We start from the raw sequence: 25,854 nt of genomic DNA on the forward strand, positions 1-25,854 counted from the left end.
CTATAGCACAAAAGCACAACAAAGCTGCCTCAAGGCGCTTCACAAAAGTAAAGTCTAACCTCACCAACCCCTACAGCAAACACACAGGCGACAGTGGTAAGGAAAAACTGATTTGCAGTCTAGGACTCTGATGATTTGAGGAAGAAACCTCAAGCAGACCAGACTCAAAGGGGCGACCCTCTGCTTGGACCATGATACCGACACACTTGACAATACAAATATACAGGATATTTTAGGGGTCCATGCTGGTGTACAGGACGGGAGGCTGGCTGGGGACGGGGGGGAGGGGGGTTTGGGTCCACAGATCCTATCTATTTCATGACCGTTACAGAAGAAGACTCCACTCCCACTTCTGGATGGAACTGCACCTCGGACAGTGAGAAAAAACAGAATAAGGTGGCAGAAAGACTACAAATAACCCAAGTTACCAGTGGTGCGTTGATGAGGTACACTGATGTCTTTTTTGTCACCACCCATATATTACATTCAATTAGTTTTTCAAAAGATTCACTTAGCTATTCAGTTAGCTTTATCACAATATAGATTTTTTTTTCCCCCTACAATACTCATATGCTTTTGAGTAAACATCTAGATGTCATCTAGACACAGATTCTACACATACGCTGCTTTTCGGGAACTCTCATTGTTCTGTATTCATTGATATTATTTTCTATTGCTCACAATAAGCTACATTTGGTTACATCAGTTGCAACATTGATATTATAAGTTACTCGACTTTCTGACAATCTTGTATTGTGCCATCTGTCTTGATAGACTGGTCACAATGGATGGCAACCTCCCTGAATCTGGTCTGCTCAATATTTCTTCCTGTTAAAACGGGAGTTTTCCCTTGCCACTGTCGTAAATGTGCTTGCTCATGGGGTGGGTATGGTCAACTCTCGATCTTACTCTTTGTACTTAGTGTTTTGAGATGACTTCCGTTGTGATTTGGTGCTGCATAGTAGAACTGAATGGAATTTATTTGAAGGCCATAAGTTTGGGAGACAGAGATGAAGCATACCACATGCATTGCACCACTTGGTGCACTTCTTTCAACACAATCCAGTAAAGAAGTGCCTCATTGTTGAGGACCCTAAGAACTGAAATATACCAACTTAAGTTTCACCTGGCTGTGAAAAATAGATGGTAGTTTCGAGAGGTGGTGGTGGACCACTTGTCTGTCTGTGTGGTTGCCATTCAGGACCTAAGGCAGTAGTGTGATGGATGTCGCAAAGTGCAGTACCCGGTGCATGCTTCCAGACCGACCAAAATCAAGTTCCTTTTTGTGGACTTGGCATGTTCTACTCATGTCTGTTTGGGTTTCCTTTGGATACTCTGGTTTCCTCCTCCCCATGGTAAATGTACTGCATTTATATAGCGCTTTTCCATCTGCATCAGATGCTCAAAGTGCTTTACAAATAATGCCTCACATTCACCCTGATGTCAGGGTGCTGCCATACAAGGTGCTCACTACACACCGGGAGCAACTAGGGGATTAAAGACCTTGTCCAAGGGCCCTTAGTGATTTTCCAGTCAGGCTGGGATTTGAACTGAGGATCTTCTGGTCTTAAGCCCAATGCCTTAACCACTGGACCACAATATGCACATTACAATCATCTCCCAACAGTTGTTGGTGGCAAGACTGGTGCTCGACTCACTGTAAAAAAAAAATTCTCCTAATTCAAAATCCCATGAGGATGGAGATTAGCGTGGTATTAATATATCATCTCCATAGGGATCTGGTAATGCAACAAATGCAGGCTCCTCAATCTCATCTGATGGATGTGAAATCCAAGCACAACACTGGGGCAGCTTCCTTTCCGCTGTGCCATTTAGCTCTTGGTTAGTCATTTATCAAAGTACCAAAAGCCACAGAGATCTGGTAAATATTTTATGACATTTTAGCCACCAGTATCATGCTAACAGATTCAGAGCTTCAGAGCAAACTCATAAAACCTAAAAGCACTGGTGGGCACAGCTAAGCTCAGTAACTGAAAAGTTAGCTATGATCAGGCTAAACTGCTAAAACATTTAGCTGAAGCTACTGATAACCATTAACTGCTAACTTTTATAATTGGCTTGGATTATTATTATTGTTAGGTTCTTTTATGTGGTGAGTGATCTAAAAAAGAATTGGACAGGAAATGGACATCAAAGTTTAGATGTTGTATTGAAAGGTGCCTACACTGAAACAGAGAGTCATCTATCAGCACTGGGGCCTTTGAACAGATCACATGCAACATCTGGAACAAAGAGCCTAGATTTTCTCTCTACATTAACTTTTATTCCTCCAGCCGGCCCCATGTGGGCGGTCCTTAGCCTGTCATGAATCAGCGGCTATGTGTTTGGCTGCAAAGTGAGGTAGGCGGGTATTAGCGGGTGTCTGCTCATGTTGCATTCAAGGCAGTATGTAAAAATCTTATGGTGTATGTCTGTGTGTCATGCAACAAATCAGTGTTCCATCATGCTGATTATCTTCCAAATAGATGTGAATACTTTTGGTTTTATCAATAAGACATCTATAAAAAGATCAGATGGTTTTATCAATTAGACAGCTATAAAAAGATCAGATAGTTGTGCCAAATACAAGGACAATTTGGATGTGCGCCAGCCATTTTGAAAAGCAGTTAGGTTAAGAGCAAATAGTTACAAGGACATTTTGGATGTGCATCAGCCATTTTGTAATATGCATCATGAAACACTCTGACAATTATTATTATTATTATTATTCCTCTAAAACCCTGGAACACAGATCTAAAAAGCTGACATTTTAATATGCTGAAGGTTACACGGCATGTCAATTATGCTTGTTGGATTAGCGTATGAGCTCCAAAAGCTCAAACATGATTTTAATGTTTTCAAACATTTTTATTTGTAACTGTTCAATGTCAACTGGAACTAAATTTAGTGGAAGCTAACTGGTCTACTAATGGTCTTCAAAGTTAGCTGAAAAGATAATCCGCAAACAAAAAAGTTTGCTTTGCTTCTTAGTAGCTGAACTGCACCCCACTGCTGCCTAAACCACTATGAACATTTGGTGACCATGGGTCAATCAACTCAATTCTGGGGCACGTGGATATAAAATCCTGAGGAAAAATGAACATTTTTGGAGAGGAAGCAGGAAATTATCTTCACTAAATAGTGCACTACTGATGAGTGGTGACTGCACTTTATATAAGGGTGATTCTTTAACTATGGGCACTATTGGCCTTGTAAATGTAATTTCCACCACACCATTGCCTTACAATATAAAGCGCCTTGCGGCAACTGTTTGTTGTGATTCGGTGCTATATACATGTGCTCTGATGTTACTGTTTATCTCCATAGAAACTACCCACACAATCTTTCATACAAACTTTTTAAAGGGACATTATTGTTGTGGTGGAAATTACGGCAATAGTGTGGGACAACTACATTTCGTTTTAAAAAAATCACAACAGTTGTATGACATTGAATACCCCAATTATGTTTTGATTATTTTACTGATATTTTATTCAGAGATATTTTAAAACATTAGAAAAAACGTTTGTTTACTATTCATTTTTATCATTGAAGATCATAAGCCTGGGTGTGGGACAAGCACGAAACGGCAATATTTGCATATAATGATGCTGAAAAAAGGTGAAAAAGTCATCATAGACTACTAGGACAAATTTCTTAAAACACTTTCATTGTAAAGATAACTATATAAAAGTGTGAAATTTCCCCTTTTTTCTTTTTTTCAGAAAATATGATCAAGGGACATAAAAGTGCCCGTAGTCTAAGAATCACCCATAAACGGTGAAGGAAACAATGCTGAGATCAGTGTGCAGCCTGGAATTAAAGCAGTCAAGTTTCTTATTGTGTGGGAATAAAACAGTCATGCAAATGGGACTGGCCACATCTGATCCCATTTTATTTTAAGAATCACGGTGACACTGATGGAGCAGGGAAGAAGGATCATCCCGCCCCTCTGCCAAAAAAAATTTCTGTGGATCTTCTTAAAAAGATGTGAAATTCAGAAAAGGAGCAGCTTAGTCAGTCTGTCAGGGTGCTTGAACATCTGTCTCAGTCTTTAAGAACGACAAGCAAACTGTGCAGCAAGAAACCAAAATCTTATCACACAAACGTTCCTGTCATTCTGGTTTTTAAATCTGTGAAACTTTTCTTCTTTGTTGAGAAAAATCCTCAACTCAGCCAAGTGAATACTGCTCAGGTGCACATGCTGTTTATCGTTTGTGCAGAACAACTACTGCATGCAAGTAATGCTTTAAAGAAGAGATCTATTTCACAAAAAAAAAAAAAAAAAAAATCACCCAAACCAGTTTGGTGAACTTGCCACCAGTGACGGATTGGAATCATCATGTGGAATCAGATACGCATGTTGAAAAATGAAAGTTGACAGAAGAATGATAACTTGTGAGACTTGGCACGCAACGCGAGCGACCTTCCATCTGTGACCTTGAAAGAGACCAAATTCAATAAAGTTCCTCTCAGCTCTTATTTTTTAATCAGCTTTTTGTTACTGGGACACGGCTAATTTTTTATGTTATTTGCTGCAGCTTTGTCTCTTTATCTTCACTCCTGGGCCATCAAATTTGATTTTTGACATTTGTTATACCCCCTGTGAATAATAATATTAATTACCTCTACAAAGAAATTATATGATCACTGCCTTTTCGTGACTGTTAGTACAATTTCTCAAAATGTTTTCTGCTGATATCTACACAAATGGACAGGGTGATCAATCACATGATGCAAAAGAAACAAATTTGAGTTTGGACTGAGATGTGAATGTAGATTCTGAACCATTTCTTTTTTTACATAGTAAGATGAGACTTTGTTTACCATTGTGATCAAATTCTCCAAACACTTTCACCTGATCTACACAAAACACAGATATACAATTAAACTCATCAAGAGAAACAACTGTGTCTAGGATCTAAATGTGACTTCTTAGAAAAATTTCTATGTTCTTTTACACAACAACAAAGCATCAATTAACATTTTGATCAATGTCACAAAATATTCTCAACTCAATCTTTAGTTCTAAAGCACGTTTAAAACGACAGCAGTCGACCAAGGTGCTGTACATAATTTAAAAAATGGGCAAAAAGTTACCCCAACTTGTAAATAAATAAATTAAAAATAACAATAAAATTACGACAGGCATTAACCCTCTGGGGTCCGAGGGCATTTTTTGGACACTTCACTCGCCTGGCATAAATGTTTTATTATTGCTGTTATCAGCTCTCCCTGCATCCCACAATCAAGTTTTATGTCTCTTTTTTTCAGGACAACCTGTGCTTTCAGAATATATATGTTTTTGTTGTGTTTTCTAAGTGTAATAAAGGTTTACAAAAATAGGCAAGGAAAAAATAAAGCGAAAAATAATTTTCCACACACATTTATTCAAAACACACAGCAAACTATAACAAACAACTGTTTTGACACTTTATAAAGGTAATTTGAGGTCTTGTGTGAGACTGTACAACAAAAAGGTTCAAACAATAAACACAAATGCACATTTTGAACAATATATACAAAATGGTCTATGCGTTGTTATTTTGATATGGTAAACAGTGCTTTATGCAGAGAAAGCAACAGAGTTATCCAGTAACATTCACATGCAAACTAGTGGAGCAATCCTGATAGTTACACACTCTTTGTTTGAGCATGTGAGATTGTCATCAGAGGCTCTCTGTCTGCTCCTGCTTTCACTGATCGCTGTGTGTAATGGCGCAGGGCGCACTGTGTATGTACTAATAGTATTGTTGGGAAAGTGTCGTGACACGGACCCACAACAGGGGGCGTAAGTGAATGGACAATGGAATAGCCAAAAGTAACAATTTACTGTTGTGAAGTGCACAACGAGATACAAACAATTACAGGGTGATTCTTAGACTACGGGCACTTTTATGTCCCTTGATCATATTTTATGAAAAAAAGAAAAAAGGGGAAATTTCACACTTTTATAGTTATCTTTACAATGAAAGTGTTTTAAGAAATTTGTCCTAGTAGTCTATGATGACTTTTTCACCTTTTTTCAGCATCATTATATGCAAATATTGCCGTTTTGTGCTTGTCCCACACCCAGACTTATGATCTTCAATGATAAAAATGCATAGTAAACAAACGTTTTTTCTAATGTTTTAAAATATCTCTGAATAAAATATCAGTAAAATAATCAAAACATAATTGGGGTATTCAATGTCATACAACTGTTGTGATTTTTTTTAAACGAAATATAGTTGTCCCACACTATTGCCGTAATTTCCACCACAACAATAATGTCCCTTTAAAAAGTTTGTATGAAAGATTGTGTGGGTAGTTTCTATGGAGATAAACAGTAACATCAGAGGACATGTATATAGCACCAAATCACAACAAACAGTTGCCCCAAGGCGCTTTATATTGTAAGGCAATGGTGTGGTGGAAATTACATTTACAAGGCCACTAGTGCCCGCAGTTAAAGAATCACCCTACAGTTTTTGGAGTTACACAATGTACAACGGTGACATGTGGGCAGTCTCTAGGATAGAAGACGTCTGTCCAGAGAAGAGCCGGGTCCCACACGATTTCCACTGCCAACGGATCTGGAACACACCGGAGCCGCCAAGTCCTGAGTCCCCAGGTGGCCACCGTCTCCAGCTGTCAGATCTGGTACTGCTGGCAGGAAGCAGATACAGTTAATGGTAGGTGTGTGTGCACACACCCAGTAAACAGTCAGCAAAGTAGTTCTGTATGGAGGGCAGACACCTCCACCTCCAAACAACTACGTGCAGGTCCTGACTCTACTTATCCTTAAGGAGAGAGATTCGTCGTCTCCTGAAGGTTCCAGTATTCCAGCCTCCAGCTGTGGCATGGTCCAGGAACGCCTGCGAAATACTCAAACAATTGTGCAATTGGCACCAAAACGTGCTGAGAGGTTTACCTGTGATTTCTCTGATTTCTTGGCAGCGAGGTGGAGTTGCTGTCTGGCTTTTATGGTGATTGTGATAATGATGAGGGACAGCTGTCAGGTGGTGACGAGGAACAGCTGTCATCTCCAGCTGCTCCCGTGAGACGGTGGCGCCCTCTCGTGCCAGAAGCCCGCCATTCAGGCAGGACGCCCTCTGGTGGTGGGCCAGCAGTACCTCCTCTTCTGGCGACCACACAACAAGTATGTACTCATTGGAGCACCCAGGGGGCTATTCAAACGGGCCAACTAGTAACATATCACTCCTGAAAACGATCTTTGACTTTTCACGTGAGGTAAATCTGCCCTACGATTGGATTTTGAAAAAACATGTGACAGTGAACCAATTCCGATTGGACACTCACATTGCGCACATCATCACACAGCTTCTATGAGGAGTACAAAGATGGCTGATGGCTGGCTCGAAAGTCCGCGGAGTTAACGTTTCAGCAAAAAAAAAATAAATAAATAAATAAATAAAGAGTAAGTTTCTATCTCATATCATTCAAATGTTATTTATAATTAAGTAAAGCTTGGTCTTAGCCATCGTATATGACGGCGTCAGCCCCAGAGGGTTAAAACAGATAAAAGTCAAAGTAAAATAAACAGTAAAAAGTAGTAGGAAATAATTTAATTTGCTTTAATTTTATTTTATTTTATTTACATAGCGCCAAATCACAACAACGCTGCCTCTGGTGCAACGCATAAGTAACATCTAACCTTAACAACCCCAAGCACACAGGTGACAGTGGTAAGGAAAAACTCCCTCCGAAGATATTGAGGAAGAAACCTTAAGTAGACCAGACTCAAAGGGGTGACCCTCTGCTTGGGCCATGCTACCAAAAGACTACAAATAAGGTAGATTTGTCAGCATTAATCAACAGGAAAAACAGAAGAAATACTAAGGTGAAACAGAGATGTAATCACTCATTTAGGAAACGCCAGAGAAAAGAAATAGGTTTTTAAAGAGGCTTTAAAAGTCTCTAGAAACAGAGATGATCTAATATTAAAGGGGAGACTATCTCCACAAAACTTGGTGAAAAGATCAAACTTGTCAAGACAATTTCTCAAAACATTTTCAGCAATTTGCCACAAATGTTGGTGGAATGATCAATAATATAAAATGGGGAAACCCCCGGAAATTTCATTCTTAACTGAGGTCTGAATGTGGATTTTGAGCAATTTTACTTTTTCTTTATAAAGTGTTATTGTTGATTCATCAACGAATTTCTGAGAAATCAATAGACTATTGAAACCTGTCTGTCAATCACGATATTGCATGACATTTTGTGCAGCTTTCAGTAAAAATCCCAACCTTAGAATGAACACGTGCACCGAGCACCCTTCGGATTCTCATTTGTTGTAACATGACAGAACGACTTGAGTAAAGAGACTGCATCAAATTTTGCCAAAAGCTTAGTTCTTAGTCCAAGCAGAAACCATTCACAAGATTCAACAAGCTTTTGGCGATGATGCCATGAGCATAGCAAAAATCAAAGCACATTGTAACCACTTCAAAATTGGGTGGGCATCAGTGGAGAGTGAAGCATGTTTCAGTAGACCATCCACAAGCCGAAATAACCAAGTAATTGCCTTTTGTCATGGATGACCGTTGTGTCACCATTCAAGAACTTGTAAATGAAGTAAAGATAAGCACAGGCTCTGTACATTCCATCTTGATGGAGGATTTGGGCATGTGGAGAGTGTCAGCGAAATTCATGCCGAAACTGCTTACAGCGGAGCAGAAGCAACTGCGTCTGGAAGTTCCATCGTGACAATGCACCTGCCCATTCTGCTCAGATGATTCAGGCTTTCCTAGCCAAACACAACACTCCCATGATTCATCAGGCTCCCTTCTCTCCTGATGTGGCTCCCTCTCATTTTGGGCTGATTTCCAACATCAAAATGACATTAAAAGGGACTCGATTTGAGATTCGAGTAGACATTATGCGGAACAAGATGGCCTAGCTAGAATTCCAAAAGAGGCCTTCTAGAAATGCTTCCAAGAATGGCAGAACTGCAGAGAGAAGTGTGTGCAGTCTCAAGGAGGCAACTTCAAAGAGTATTAGGATTTCAGACTGCCAGGTGAGTAATCATAATTTTTGCGATGAATGGTTGGATACATTTTGAACGAGGTGCGTTCAAAATGTATCCATTCAAGTTCTTAAAGTTGTTAGCCTGCACTAGCAACCAGAAGACAATGTGTAGAGGGGCAACCACTAATTTTATTTTTTCTTCAGTCTTCCTGCCAAGCAAATCACAAAAGGTGCCCCAATTGGCCTAGTGTATCAACATGGCGGTGCATCTTGGCGGCCTCTATGAGGGGGGTTCGTTCTTATGTAAACATGAAGGGCTTTTTAAAAACTTCTGAAAACACATGCATTCATTGTTGCAGGTATTTATACACTAATGAACAGATGCTATGTTGTTGTTTTTTTTTCTGCTAATGAATGCCCGTAAATCCTACACACTGTAGCTTTAAGGGACTGAAGGCTCTTGTAGCCATTCAAGCTTGAGCCCGGGTTTTTAGCCGACTGGTTAATGCACCCTCTCCCATGCCGGAAATTACGAGTTTGCATCCCAAGGGGAGCGAAGGGGAGCAGTCACAATAGAAACACAATGCAGATGAAAGAGAGTACAAGCCGCTACACTCATAGAGTACGATTTGAGCAGCATGATGTTGTGCAGCTCAGATAGGAGCAGGTTTGTATTAGGTTAATGGCTGACCAGGGATAATAAGACACATTCACAGTGTAATATGAACTGTTCATCGCCCCATTAGCCTCTGGCTTTGAGTGGAACGACCGCTAATCTCTCTACAGTTATATCAGTTGGCTGTATGAGGGATTGTTCAAGCTACAATTCACTCTCACATACATACAGTATGTCATCCTCTTACATACATGCAGCACTGTGCAAATGATTTTGGTACACTTCATGTACCATAAATCTACTATTCATAAATAAAGATTTTATGGTAAAAAATAAATAAATCAGTGCTACAAATACGCACTTTCTTTTAGGTGGTCTCCTGCAATTTCTATAAAAATAGGCTATAGTTAATCAGGCTTTTGCCGTTATTTTATTTTTGACTGATAAGCAACAACTGTCTTTACATCATCATGCACTCAGTCCTACAACTACAAAGAAACAAAGGTTTTTATTTTATTTTCTGTTTTTTTGCTTGTTGTTTGATCTTTCTTTGTAAATTAGGTTTGTAACGTTGATTATTATTTCATCTTTACTGTTCTTTGTAATACTGTATAACATATGGACATATCAAACTTGATTTTTTTTTGGTGACCCACTGAAGAAAAAAGAAACAACGAAATTCTATGATGGTTAAAATATTTGCACGGTACTGTATATTGTCACATTCCACATATTTTCATACACAGACACTTTCTCTTATATATGCATATATTGAAGAATATTTTTATAAGTGAAAAGCCCAAAATATGTACAAAATGCTTTAAAAAGACTCAAAAAAGTCTAAGAACTCATGTGTCACAATCTGCTACAAGACTGCTGTAGATGTCGATAATAAAACTTTAAGTAGTTTTTGTTTACAACCATTCCTACATTTCTAACAACCAAGCAAAAAGTGAAAGTCAAACTGAGAAATACACTTTATAGGTAGCGAATGAAGTCACCCCACATGCAAACTCACCCCAGGTGACGTCACCCCAGTCCAGGTGAAGTCACCCCACTTTTTTGGTGACGTCAACCCAGTCCAGGTGAAATTACCCCACTTTTTTGGTGAAGTCACCCCAGTCAGGTGAAGTCACACCACTTTTTTGGTGAAGTCACCACAATCCAGGTGAAGTTAGCACACTTTTTTGGTGAAGTCACTCCAATCCAGGTGAAGTCATCCCACTTTTTTGGTGAAGTCACCCCAATCCAGCTGAAGTCACCCCACTTTTTTGGTGAAGTCACCCCAATCCAGGTGAAGTCACCCCACGTTTTTGGTGAAGTCACCCCAATCCAGGTGAAGTCATCCCACTTTTTTGGTGAAGTCACCCCAATCCAGCTGAAGTCACCCCACTTTTTTGGTGAAGTCACCCCAATCCAGCTGAAGTCACCCCACGTTTTTGGTGAAGTCACCCCAATCCAGGTAAAGTTAGCACACTTTTTTGGTGAAGTCACCCCAATCCAGGTGAAGGTAGCACACTTTTTTGGTGAAGTCACTCCAATCCAAGTGAAGTCATCCCACTTTTTGGTGAAGTCACCACAATCCAGGTGAAGTTACCCCACTTTTTTGGTGAAGTCAACCCAGTCCAGGTGAAGTCACCCCACTTTTCTGGTGAAGTCACCCCAGTCAGGTGAAGTCACACCACTTTTTTGGTGAAGTCACCCCAATCCAGGTGAAGTTAGCACACTTTTTTGGTGAAGTCACCCCAATCCAGGTGAAGTTAGCACACTTTTTTGGTGAAGTCACTCCAATCCAGGTGAAGTCATCCCACTTTTTTGGTGAAGTCACCCCAATCCAGCTGAAGTCACCCCACTTTTTTGGTGAAGTCACCCCAATCCAGGTGAAGTCACCCCACTTTTTTGGTGAAGTCACCCCAATCCAGGTAAAGTTAGCACACTTTTTTGGTGAAATCACCCCAATCCAGGTGAAGGTAGCACACTTTTTTGGTGAAGTCACTCCAATCCAAGTGAAGTCATCCCACTTTTTGGTGAAGTCACCTCAATCCAGGTCAAGTTACCCCACTTTTTTGGTGAAGTCAACCCAGTCCAGGTGAAGTCACCCCACTTTTCTGGTGAAGTCACCCCAGTCAGGTGAAGTCACACCACTTTTTTGGTGAAGTCACCCCAATCCAGGTGAAGTTAGCACACTTTTTTGGTGAAGTCACTCCAATCCAGGTGAAGTTAGCACACTTTTTTGGTGAAGTCACCCCAATCCAGGTGAAGTTAGCACACTTTTTTGGTGAAGTCACCCCAATCCAGGTGAAGTTAGCACACTTTTTTGGTGAAGTCACCCCAGTCCAGGTGAAGTTACCCCACTTTTTTCAATGAAGTCACCTCAGTCCAGGTGAGTTACCCCACTTTATTCTGGTGAAATCACCCTACTTTTTTGGTGAAGTCACCCCAGTTCAGGTGAAGCCACCCACTTTTTTCTGTGAAGTCATCTCAGTCCAGGTGAAGTCACCCACTTTTTTCTGTGAAGTCATCTCAGTCCAGGTGAAGTCACCCCACACCGTGTGCTCAGAGAAACACTAAACTGACTGATATAGTCTGCTTATTAATGGATGCATTCTGTCAAATGTCCTAAAAAAATCCTATACTGTCATATAACTTTTAATGCATTTTATTGCCCTATATTTTTACAACGTTCCCAAATAATGCTATATTTTGTAGATTGCCACATATGACCCTGATGACTGTTTCAGAGGGACTTCTTATCTGCCTAACATGTACTTGGAACAATTTTAAAAGAAAATTTGCTGTTTTAAGGGAAGAAATTACTTTCCAAAACTTGGATAAAATGATGTCTCAAAACTGGATTAGGGAATGAATTTATGGTGCTAGTGGTGTGTATAAACACTACTGAATGAACCATTGCTAGAGTGAGGTGACTTCACCTGGAGTGGGGTGATGTCACTAAAAACACAGTGGGGTGACTTCACCTAGACTGGGGTAAGTTTGCATGTGGGGTGACTTCACTAGGAACCCACTTTATGTAGTGATGGTGCTGATCGTTGCTTCTTCGTTTTGACATCACAGTCACTTATCTAAATAACTTTAACAAGCTCAGCACAAGAACCAGCATAAAACATTCTAAAACAACAGAATAAATAAAATAAATAATCCTAAAAAAGTTTTACTTTTAATGTGTAAGAGTGAGAATATAAGATTGTTGAAGTGACAAGAGTGTGTGAGAGAGAAAATATGCATGTGAGAGTATGCAGGAGTAAAATTATACAGCATGCATGTGATAGTTACGATATATATATACTGTATAGGAATGACTTATGGCTTGCACAGACTCTGATACAACTGCCTACTCATGCATTCTACAAAATGAATAATGTCTCATTATCACACACATTACACAGCTGAGATTCAGTGAACTTTCATTCGCCGCTGCACATAATCATAATTAACCAAGCAGTAACTAAGAGGATGAAGCTGCAATTAAAGAGGTAAGTGACAGTTCTGTCTTTAATACTTAAAACTATTACTTTTTTAGGACTGGATAAAAGCCAGTCTCATCTTCCAGCTTTCCTCTTTGCTCACACTCAGACTGACGCAAAGGCACAAAATGTATACATATGATGTAAGTATCTGGATGCTGGGACAAAGTCAAGACAGATGAAGAATGGAGAGACAAGTTGAGAGAAACATTCTATCAGCACCACACTGGTAATGACCTTGGTGATTATTTAGTCAAAGCACAGAAGCTCACTGGTGATGATAAAGACAAAACATTGCACCCTGCAATGCACAAACCTAATGCCAAACAGCCCTCTCTGCATAAACAAAAGATAACACTCAAACCGTGACCATGCATTAGAAAGTAAGTTCACCCTGAAACATAAAAAAGTAAACCCACCAAAATAATGGGGCCTTTAATTTCCCAATGATCTGTTTCTAAAACTTCATAATTTATTATATGTAAAGTGTTTATCATAATACAATGTTAGGTTATGGCTGTTGGAACACTGTATGCAAATTAGCAACCTATTTTGAGTATCTATTTATGGCATCACATCTGTGCCAACATAATCTATAATATCAATTATGAGGCGTTTTATGGCTGTTGGAACAATTTACGCAAAATAGTAACTAAAACAAAATATGTGTACATATATGACATCTTATTTGTGTCACCATAATATACACAGTATAAATCTGATCATAAGGCATTTTCAACGAATGCCTGAAAATTATGATTGTGTCCTCATTAATACATGCAAGCATACGCACCAAATACCCCAAAAATCGAATCATTTACTCTTCAGGGGCTACCGATGCTGTAAGTATCAAGTGTCTATTGTGCAGTGCTATTGAGGTAACATGTTCATATAAAAAATATTTCTAGATCTCATTAATATGCAAATGTATGCATCAAACAACTTTAAAATATAATCATCTCAACTAATTTCCAGGAGGCTACCTATGGTGTAAGTATCAACTGTCTACCATGTATTGTTATTGAGGTAATATGTTCATATGAAAAATAATACTTAGCCCTCATTAACATGCAAATGTACGTATCAAACAACTTTAAAATATAATCATCTCAACTAATCCCCAGGGGCTACCTATGGCATAAGTATCAAGTGTCTACCATGTATTGTTATTGAGGTAATATGTTCATATGAAAAATATTACTTAGCCCTCATTAACATGCAAATGTATGTATCAAACAACTTTAAAATATAATCATCTCAACTAATCCCCAGGGGCTACCTATGGCATAAGTATCAAGTGTCTACCATGTATTGTTATTGAAGTAATATGTTCATATGAAAAATATTACTTAGCCCTCATTAACATGCAAATGTATGTATCAAACAACTTTAAAATATAATCATCTCAACTAATCCCCAGGGGCTACCTATGGCATAAGTATCAAGTGTCTACCATGTATTTTGATTGAGGTAATATGTTCATATGAAAAAAATTACTTGGTCTTTGTCATTATGCAAATGTATAGCCCAAACAATTTTCAAATATAGCCAGTTCATCTACTCCCCAGGGGCTACCTATGGTGTAAGTATCAAGTGTCTTCCATGCATTTTGATTGGGGTAATATGTTCATATAAAAAAATGACTTGGTCTTTGTCATTGTGCAAATGTATAGCCCAAACAATTTTCAAATATAGTCAGCTCATCTACTCCCCAGGGGCTACCTATGGTGTAAGTATCAAGTGGCTACCATGTATTGCAATCAGAGGTGGTAGGTAGATGAACTAATCAGTGAAATCACCTGTTTTAGGTGCACAGGTATAAGCAATACACGGTAGGACTTTTATTTACTGAAGCTGGAGTTTACCCACCTCATTGTTACTGTGATAATGTGTTCATACTAAAAAACATTAGTCAGTCCTCATTAATGCAAATGCATGAATCAAGCATCTGTTGTGTATTGTTAGTAAGATAATCCATTCACATCAAAAACATTACTTGGTCCACATTAATATGCAAATTAATGCATCAAACAACACTAAAATCTTATAAGCTGTACGAATCAAATGTCTACCCTGTATTGTTTTTGAGGTGTCATTTTCATAGGAAGAAACTTAGTCACTAAAATGCAAATGCATGCATTAAACAGCTCTCACTTACTGTATATGTCACAAGTATCCACCATGAGTTCCTGTGTTCACATGAAAACTGGCTTTGTCCTCATCAATATGCAGATATGTGCATCAAACACCTCAAAAATTGAATTGGCTCATCTCCTCCCTGCACTCTTATTCTGAATTAGCTGACTTTACGATAAAATGTTGTATAAACTTGCTGCTATACTTTTTACATAAGGTTAACTGAAGCAGGTCAAGTTGCAGTAACAAACACCTTTGTGAGTGTGGGGGAGTACTTATGGTATAAGTATCAAGTGTCCAGTATGTACTGTTATACGGTTATCATGCTCACAAGTAGGTTTCCGCACACACACACACACACACGCACACACACACACACACACACACACACACACACACACACACACACACACACACACACACACACACACACACACACACACACACACACACACACACACACACACACACACTCTCTCTGACTGAAGAAAGCACGATGGCAATAATGACCCACATGCTATTTATACTGTATAATGTAGTGTAGTGTAATGTAGTGGCAGGACACAACAGTAAATCATATCGCAACACCACCTCCTCTATAACGTTGTTGGGCCTGCTCTAGTAACCAGTACACAGTTTATAGTGGTAGTATAAGGGATCATAGTAGATCCATGATCTGCATGGACAACCCATCCAATGTTTGGACACATATGTGAACACAAGGGCCCAATTTAGAACTAGAAATTTGGGGGGGGAGACAAAGTGCGCAGCCCCAACGGTTTCTAGATAAGCTCAGATGCATTCTGAGCATCCAGAACAGTAATTTTAATGTTTTGAGAAGACCATAAAGTGGACACCATTTGACTTATGCAATTTGAAACTGCGGATATAAGTACTTTATTCTGAGAATAGCCAGCATTGATTTTATTAACATCCTGGTGTAAATAAGGTATCACCACATGTGTAGAACTGAAAAAGAATGATAGGTTGAGTTTTCATTAAAAAAAAAACAACTGCAATGTGGTAAAATGTATTCATAAATATGAAAGAACAGGCTCTTAATAATTATTAACTATCGCATACTGTATTTTTTTTCTCAAGATTTGTTTTGTTGTTGTTTTGTTTTGCATACGTTTGAATAAACAACAGATCATAAGTTTAGGATAAATTACTTATCATGAATTAAATTTTTGAAGTGGCATTAATGACAACACTCATACTGAACATAATTTCACTTGCATAGACTGATTTTGGAGATCAAGCAATAATTGCAGATGGGCTTTCTGAGGTCCCAGATAGCTTTTCTGATTTCCTTTTCTAACTTTCAGAATTTAGTAAATTAGCATATGGTCCATTGATACGTATGTGTAGACACTAGTCCCTAGAGGCAACTATTTTTGGTTTCAAATCTGGGCAAATGCAGTCCCAGAAAATTCCGAATGTGACAAACAAGAAACAGGTGTAAGTCAATGCTGCTAAAAATACAAACTTGCAGAAACAAAGATAGTATTCTGTAGAGATGTGAATCGTACAACTCACGATTCAATTCGATTCCGATTCTTGGGGTGACGATTCGATTCAGAATCGATTTGCGATTCAAAGAGCTCTGAGAAATAGTTATATTACTTAAAAAATGTTTATGTTTAAGAAAATGCAGCTTTACAAGGTTAATCAAGTGATTCTAGGTGTAAATTTACTTATCTGCTTTGCTCGTTCAGAGTTGGCTGGCAGTTTAGTGAAGCGCTGGTCAGTCGTCGGCAGATACCGCTGCTCCGCTCCTTTTAGCTCCGGGTCATAGCGTAGCATGTGGGCTTGCAGAGTTGAAGTGTTTCCGACGTACTTGACTTTCATTTTGCAGATATTGCACACTGCATAAGTCATGTGAAGCTCCTTCTTACGCAGCAAATAATAAAATCCAAAATGCACTCAAACATTTGCCTTCAGCAAAGACGGTGCTGGTTGAATTAGCTCTTCGTCTGCCATGCTAAGCGACAGCTCACGAATGTTTGAAGCACGCCGGACCCTCCCTTCGTGGGGACGCTGTAGTACGGAAGCCGTTGCCTGACAAACAGTACACGCAGCGAGTAAGTAAGAAAATGTTTAAAAAAATGCTTTTTAAAAATCGATTCTTGGACATTTTGGATGGATTCAGAATCGTAATAAATAAGAATCGCGATTCGGACGTGAATCGATTTTTTCCGGCACCCCTACTATTCTGACATGGTTTGCACATAAGACTGGCATAGCATGTTTCAAGTATACACATATATGTCAGAAGGTGGGGGGACATACCATATTCTGTCCCCCCTGGTTGAAAAGGTGGGGGGGACATGTCCCCCCATCCCCCACCAAATTGCGCCCATGTGTGAACAGCAGATTAATTGCAAAGTTCACATAAGTGTGATTTTGTGTCATGGTGGTTTGTTTTTAAAGTGATTACTGTGTTAATTTTGATGTGGTTGCAGTGAGATCACACTGAGTGGTGGGGCTGAAATGGGGTAAGAAATGCAGCTGTGCATTCAAAAACCGAGTTAAAACAGCCTCGTGCTCCACTGCAGACAGCAGCACATTTCTGGATCCATACACAAAAAGAATTTCTCACAAATTAAAAGAAGTCCCATTTATTCATTCATAGGCTATTTTTTATTCATGACACTGTTCATATTGCAACTTGATATAACTGAATTCTTTTTATTTAAACATAATAAATAAAACAATAGGCACCTTGTTTTCAGTCAGGACCAGAGGCAAAAATTTCTTGTTTTCACATCTCATTATTTATTTATTTATTTGCTGATTCAAAATATGATCTGATCCATGACTTAAAAACGATACGATCTGAGCTGTGGATTTTGTGATTGTGATACCTCAGTTTATTCTGCAGATTCCCCTTTTTTGTTTTCTTCAGGTTTACGGCTGAAACGCAAAGTAAAAGATGGTTTATGGCCCTTTCAGGCTGCTGTATCAACACGGCGGTGCAACATGGTGGCCTTCACGAAGGGGCCGCACTCATATAGATATAAAGGGCTCATTCTCAGCTCATGCAAACACACTGATTTGTTTTTTGCAGGTAATTATATTCATAAACACATATTTAAAAATGCTATGTTTCACTTAAAATCCTACACACTGTGGCTTTAAACTCAATGTTAAAGCGCTATTACAAGCAGAGCATCTGTTTTCAAAGGGACACTGTATCAAAGCAAACACAAGATGATTCTTAATAGCACGGTCAAGATGTTTCATTCTGCAAAAGCTTCATGGACATAGTGCCTGTTTATAAATGTCATCATTTTCATGTTTTTGTTCTAACTTTCCCGTTTAGATTGTTGATCATTGAAGCGGTACATGTGAATCAGAGTGGCACTACGTGCACTGATGTGCCTGTACATGAGTGCAGGGCCTCACAGCACACACCCTCACACACGTTTTTATGCACATGCACAAACATCTCGCATGCAACCGCAGGAACTACTTCAATAAGATGCAAAAGCTGACATGCACGTAAAGGTCTCTGCTTCTTCAGTGTATCGGTGCAGATGAAGACATTAGTCACAAACATCATGCACACACACACACACACACACACACACTCCTCTGCTCCTCCTCCTTCTGTCTGAATCTCACATATACCTCATGGCTCATCTTCTCTCACGCTTTCGGTTATCTGTGTCTCCTTCCTTGCTTCCTGCCTGTTCTCCAGCAGCGTGGACCTGTGTGACCAGCACAGACAGCCTCTCACATCACCTAGCCCCGCCCAATTTGCTTCATTGTGCCTTGCACATACATGCTGAGTCAGTGTGGAGTGGCTGATTACTGCTGTGGGAGGTGCTGTCAAGAGGAGATGCACAAGAAAGGCAGAGTGCTTGTATGAACTGAATCTTTTCCATGTGGGATGCGAAATGAATGTGAAAAGGCAGAGGTGGCATGTGTGGACCATGGATGCAACCATGAATCATCCTCTAAACCATGGAATACACACTTTCATGAGACGTCACTATCATTGTGTTTCAAGGATTTTGAAACACTGGGTCATTTTCTGTAATTTATTGTTTTGAGGGTACTGAGGCAGTAAATCATTTGCTGAGTTGATTGCTTCATTAGTCTTCTTGAAGTCATTCAACAAGACTCTGTTGGCCTGTCTGTTGGTTTGTTTATATGTTTGTTAGTCTTGTTTGTTAGTCAATCAATGTACAACCACAGAAAGCAATGCTTTCTGTGAACCCCGTGGAAAGCATTACACACACACACACACACACATACTGTATTATATATATATATATATATATATATATATATATATATATATATATATATATATATATATATATATATATATATATATATATATATATATATATATATATGCACAATGGCCATGCAATGACATCAATGTGGGCGTGACCCTTTTAAAGTTGCCTGTTGCGTTTTTATGCAATTTCCCACAGGAACCGTGGCTTTTCTGGATTAATTTGTCCCTCAATGAGTGCCACTTGTTTATACAATTATCAGCCTCCAAACCAAGGACACAGTACGTTCAATTTTCCTTTATGAATTGCGAGTCATTTGAGCATCTTTTTCTGACTCCGTGTTGTGAAGATTTGCAGACTTTTCTGCCCTGATCAAAATGTAATCAGTGTGTGGACTGCAAAAACTTTTAAAATATGATGGCACAGGAAGGAGGGAAAAACATAAAAGTAACAAATCACAGCCTTTGTGTATGGCAAGCTATGAATGCCACAAATTCATCACATTCCGTCATGTATCACCAAAAATCCAACAAAAACAAAACAAAACACTGCTTTGTTTATACGAGGGCTGTCAATAAAGTAACGGTCCTTTTTATTTTTTTCAAAAACTATATGGATTTCATTCATATGTTTTTTGTCAGACATGCTTGAACCCTCGTGCGCATGCGTGAGTTTTTCCACGCCTGTCGGTGACGTCATTCGCCTGTGAGCACTCCTTGTGGGAGGAGTCGTCCAGCCCCTCATCGGAATTCCTTTGTCTGAGAAGTTGCTGAGAGACTGGCGCGTTGTTTGATCAAAATTTTTTCTAAACCTGTGAGACACATCGAAGTGGACACGGTTCGAAAAATTAAGCTGGTTTTCAGTGAAAATTTTAACGGCTGATGAGAGATTTTGAGGTGATTCTGTCGCTTTAAGGACTTTTCACGGTGCGAGACGTCGCGCAGCGCTCTCAGGCAGCGTCATCAGCCTGTTTCAAGCTGAAAACCTCCACATTTCAGGCTCTATTGATCCAGGACGTCGTGAGAGAACAGAGAAGTTTCAGAAGAAGTCGGTTTCAGCATTTGATCTGGATATTCCACTGTTAAAGGAGATTTTTTTAATGAAAGACGTGCGGACGGATCCGCGCATCGGGACGCAGCCGACGCGGTGCGACGGCACAGGAAAAACACCTCCGTGTTGATAACCATTTGTAAAATCCAGGCGGCTTTTGATGGCTTTCAGTGGAGTGAGTATATGAGAAATTGTTTAACAGGCAGGACATGTTCCAACTTGTCCTTAAGGCTTTCAACAGAGGTGTTTTTCCTGTGGCGGAGCATCGCGGCGGCTGCGTCCCGACGCGCGGACCCGTCCGCACGTCTTTCATTAAAAAAATCTCCTTTAACAGTGGAATATCCGGATAAAATGCTGAAACCGACTTCTTCTGAAACTTCTCTGTTCTCTCACGACGTCCTGGATCAATAGAGCCTGAAATGTGGAGGTTTTCAGCTTGAACAGGCTGATGATGCCGCCTGAGAGCGCTGCGTGACGTCTCGCACCGTGAAAAGTCCTTAAAGCGACAGTATCACCTCAAAATCTCTCATCAGCCGTTAAAATTTTCACTGAAAACCAGCTTAATTTTTCGAACCATGTCCACTTCGATGTGTCTCACAGGTTTAGAAAAAATTTTGATCAAACAAAGCGCCAGTCTCTCAGCAACTTCTCAGACAAAGGAATTCCGACGAGGGGCTGGACGACTCCTCCCACAAGGAGTGCTCACAGGCGAATGATGTCACTGACAGGCGTGGAAAAACTCACGCATGCGCACGAGGGTTCAAGCATGTCTGACGTAAAAACATATGAATGAAATCCATATAGTTTTTGAAAAAAATAAAAAGGACCGTTACTTTATTGACAGCCCTCGTATGTTTGTCTGTTTGTATCTGTTCCAGAAACTGTCCTGTGCACCGGCAACATTTTCTGTATGTTCGTTTTGTGAATTGTTTTGTAATTTGTGTCTGTAGCATGGCACAAGCAGAGGGTCACCCCTTTGAGTCTGGTCTGCTTGAGGTTTCTTCCTCAGAGGGAGTTTTTCCTTACCACTATTGCTCTGGGGGTTGGCAAGGTTAGACCTTACTTGTGTGAAGCGCCTTCAGGTAACCTTGTTGTGATTTGGCGCTATATAAATGAATATAAATTGAAATTGAAATTGTTTGTTTGTTTATATATGAAGGATAAAGGATTTATATATGAAATGTGAGCTGTATCCACCTGGTGGTAAAAACCGAAAGTAACAGAGCAAAAAGACCAAAAAGACCTTTCGACAAGACTTGTCAGTGTACCAGTGACTCATTTAGGGTTTCAAGCTTCCATGAATCATTCTCTAAACCCCACTTTCCACTACATGTCACTATGATCGCATTTCAAGGATTGTGAAACAGTGAATTGGTTTTGTAGCAACTGGTTCATTTAAGCTTCCATCACACATAGCAAGAATGTACAGGAACCAGGTCAAAATGGCAAATATTGTCATAATCGGATGCAGTCAGGAGGAAAAGAGGTGTGGTCAGCAGTGTCAGAACGTATCCAGATTATCTCATTCAACACCTGCACGATGGCATCCAAAGTGCATGTGGACAACAGGGAGATGACACAGACTGCCATCTGACGGCCATAACAGGCGCTGAAGACTGCCCAATGTCCAAATGTCTGAAGACTGCCCAATGTCCAAATGTCTGAAGACTGCCCAATGTCCAAATGTCTGAAGACTGCCCAATGTCCAAATGTCTGGAAGACAAACACGGGACCAGAGTGGGACGGAGCGATGTGTTCCTCCCTTTTGCAGCAGTGTCATATCATGTGTCAGATGCAGCCTTTCCAGAGAACTTTATTTTCTTTTTTCTTTTTTGCTCACTTCAGGAGCACAACGAAAGTCTGTACATCGTGATGTCAGTTGGATTATCACATGGGATTTAATTTTGGCGTGGTTAATTGCAGCACACAGCTGCCTGCTGAGAGGCTTTTCACTGCAAGCTGTGGTTTGGATCGTGTGCGCTCCACGCTGTCCTGGTGCCATGCTGGAGGGGATTTTCATGTTTAATAATCTTGTCATGGCCTGGGATACAGTTCCGCGTCACACCTCTTACAGAGTTTAGATGGTGAACATGTAATAATATGTATATTACAGCGGTGAGATCCATTCAGCTCTGTGCCTGACGTGCGCTATAATGAATTACTGCGCATGAGACCACGGAGAGGAACAGTGGCACACGGTACTTCTGGTTTGATAGAGCACTGTTCACACCCACTGTATATGATGAATGCGTGCCACATACATATTATTACATAAACATTTCCTTTGTCCTCCCTGGCCAGTGTTGCCACAGTTACTTTGAAAAAGTAATCCAATTACTGATTACTGATTACTCCTTGAAAAAGTAACTTAGTTACTTTACTGATTACTCAAATGTAAAAGTAACTAAGTTAGATTACTAGTTACTTTTTTAGTTACTTTCCCCAGCTGCCGACAACAACCCTCTGCCACCTCAACATGACAATGATACCTGTTTTGCCAAAACTCACTTTACAGTCACCCTTTCTTGACTTCAATGAAAATAAATACTTGTTTTATAAAAAGTAAAATAGACCTCTTTCTTGACCTCATATTTAACTGTTGACAGCACTGTAACAGTAAAACTTGCAATTTCGAACCTACATTGTTTATAAATGTAACTATTAAATTCATTCTAGCATTTTTCTAACATTTAAATTCTCTCTAAATATTTTACTTGTCGAAATTAATATTATTTTAAGTAGTATTAGTAGTTGTAGTAAAAAAAGGCTTCAAAACTGGACCTTTAATCTAGGGGTGTTGTGAGGGGGGCACATCCCTGCCCCACGCCCCCATTCCATCTGGATTCGCCCCTACTTTGGCGTTTGAGCACAAAGAATGGATAACATTTATTTATGCAGAAAACGTGACCAGATTTACAGGTAAGAAAGTTTTATTGTGTTTTCACATCATGTGGTCCTCAGAAAGAGAGTTTAGGTGCATTTGAGTGGAAAATAGTGTTAGTTGTTGACGCGTCGCGGAGGATCAGCTGTTTTAACGAGACGATACGGAACGGCTCAGCTCAGAATTCTAAATAAAGGAGGAAAAAAAGTATAAAAATGTCTTTATAAAGCTCAGTGCAGGTGTGCTGATCACCGCGCTTTAAGAGGAGACGACGAGTCGAGCAGCTGCAAAAAACCGTGGATGAAAAGCTCACAGCTCACTTAAAGTGGGCAGTTCAGTCGAACCCCGACCTCCTGCCCACAGAACAAGTTTAATGCTGCTATCGACCCACAATGAAAAATAATAGTAACGCACAGTGACATGGAGAAGTAACTTTAATCTGATTACTGATTTGGAAAGATTAACACGTTAGATTACTCGTTACTAAAAAAAGTGGTCAGATTAGAGTAACGTGTTACTAAGTAACGCGTTACCGGCATCACTGTCCCTGGCCGGGGTCCAGTGGAGGATGGACATCCCAGAACATGTCGGCAGACTTTGCTGTGACCACTCGATCTCAGAGCTCAATCAACCGCGATCAGATCATTTCACATGCTGTTATGATGTCGTCAGAATATGTAGACTGTGATCAGATGACGCAAACACTGCCATCAGATGTGCGTGACATCTCGATGGCGCCAAGAGTGTTTTGAACATGTGCAACACACTCAGGACAGCTGAGCGAATGGGACCAAATATGTAAATGCTCACAGACTGCCGTCTGTTGGTCTTCAGACTGCACCTCAATATATCCCGATTGTGGCTGGATGTGTCATTCTGATGCAATTCAGCCTCAATCAACATATGTGTGATGGGGTATTAGAGTTGTGAGCATTTCAGAAAAACACTCACTCATTCTGAAGCAATTATTTCATTAAGTGGCTTCAGGATTTTGAAACCGAGAACTGTTTCTGAAGCAAGAGATTCATTTAATATTTGGAACTTTTCAAAACACTGAATTACATTTTTTAAGTGTTTTGAAAGACAGAATAGTTTTCTGAATAAAGGAACCTGCACTCCACTAGCTGTCACCATTGTGGTGTTTCAAGTATTTTGAATAATTTTAATATATTTTCAAAAGTTGTGGCCCCTTCACACATAGTGTGAAGTTGGGATGGCATGTGGATAAAAACGGCGAAACAGCGCAAAACAGTTTGAAATCAGCGCACGAAACATCGCGCCGATGGGCAGGCATGCATGATCCCGTTGCAAGAGTTTGTGCATGTATCGGTGTTCGTCGAACAGGAACGGTGCCAGGTGCACCGCATGGTGCTGCTTATGTGGAAGAAATAAAAACCAGCTGGTATGTGTGTAACCACATCGCACCGCTTATGTGGAATAAATGAAAAATAAAAACCAGCCGGTACCTGTGGGACCACATCACACCTCTTATGTGGAATAAAAGAAAAAACACACACACAAAAAAAACACCCCCCGGGATGCGGACTCGCACCTTTCAAAACCTCTGATTCCCAGTCAGAGACTTTACCACTGAGCTCCAGAGCTATTCTTTGAACAACCCAATCTCACGGCAAGTCGTGATTCAGCAGCACGAAATATACATTAATCTACTGGTTCGTGATATTGTGACGAAAAGCGCCTCATTTTCGTCACTGTAGCACAAATTCATTCTAATTCATTCCGTGATGGCTGCACAAAATTAAAAGTGAAGCGGGGGGGGGGGGGGTCGGGTTATGGTTAGGGTTGTGGGAAGGAGTAGGATTAGGTTATGGTTAAGGTTAGGCTTGGGGGTAGGAGTAGGGTTAGTAACAGTGAGTTAAAAAAAACCCTGTCACAAAAATTTGACTCATTTTGTCACAGGAGCATGAAAAAAAAAACGTGAGACTGGGCTGCCTTTGAAAGCTGCGGGAAGCTGCCTCATATCAGGAAGGACATGGAAGTATTACAAAAAAAAAAAATTAAATCCCGTACCATACAAAAATGCTGCATTTATCAAGCGAGCAATACAAATATGATTGTGTGTCATGTGAAGAGTGCAAATGGCCACACATTTTCTAAGTGCCATGCAAGTGGTGTTAGGTGTTCGTGCGCGTCACCTGGAATTCGGCCAAAACCTGCCGTGAGGGGGTACGATAGGTTCGCACAGCGCACACTCTGTCTTTCATGCGCTTGTGTGCACAAATAGTTGTAGCAACAGGTGTACGAGGTGCTGGCGGTAGGGACGACATTACACGGTTTGCACACGAATGTAATCACCCATTTCTTTAATGAAAATTCTGTGAGATATTTTTAACAGCGTGTGGGTCAAAGGTGAAGGCAATGTGAAAGAGGAGAGCGGAAGACGCAGTATGTCTGCTGCACACAGATGGTCATCATAATTGGTGTCACAGGTCACCTGGACTC

At 40.0% G+C, this 25,854-nt stretch overlaps 1 protein-coding gene across 1 annotated transcript in view; it reads right to left on the reverse strand.

Annotated features, from left to right (window-relative positions):
* The window catches only part of LOC117531381 (PH and SEC7 domain-containing protein 1-like), a 153,072-nt gene that overhangs the window by 99,488 nt on the left and 27,730 nt on the right, over positions 1–25,854 (reverse strand). The gene's annotated exons all lie outside the window — the stretch shown is intronic.

The sequence above is a fragment of the Thalassophryne amazonica genome, chromosome 18, assembly GCF_902500255.1.
Source record: "Thalassophryne amazonica chromosome 18, fThaAma1.1, whole genome shotgun sequence".
Taxonomy (NCBI): domain Eukaryota; kingdom Metazoa; phylum Chordata; class Actinopteri; order Batrachoidiformes; family Batrachoididae; genus Thalassophryne; species Thalassophryne amazonica.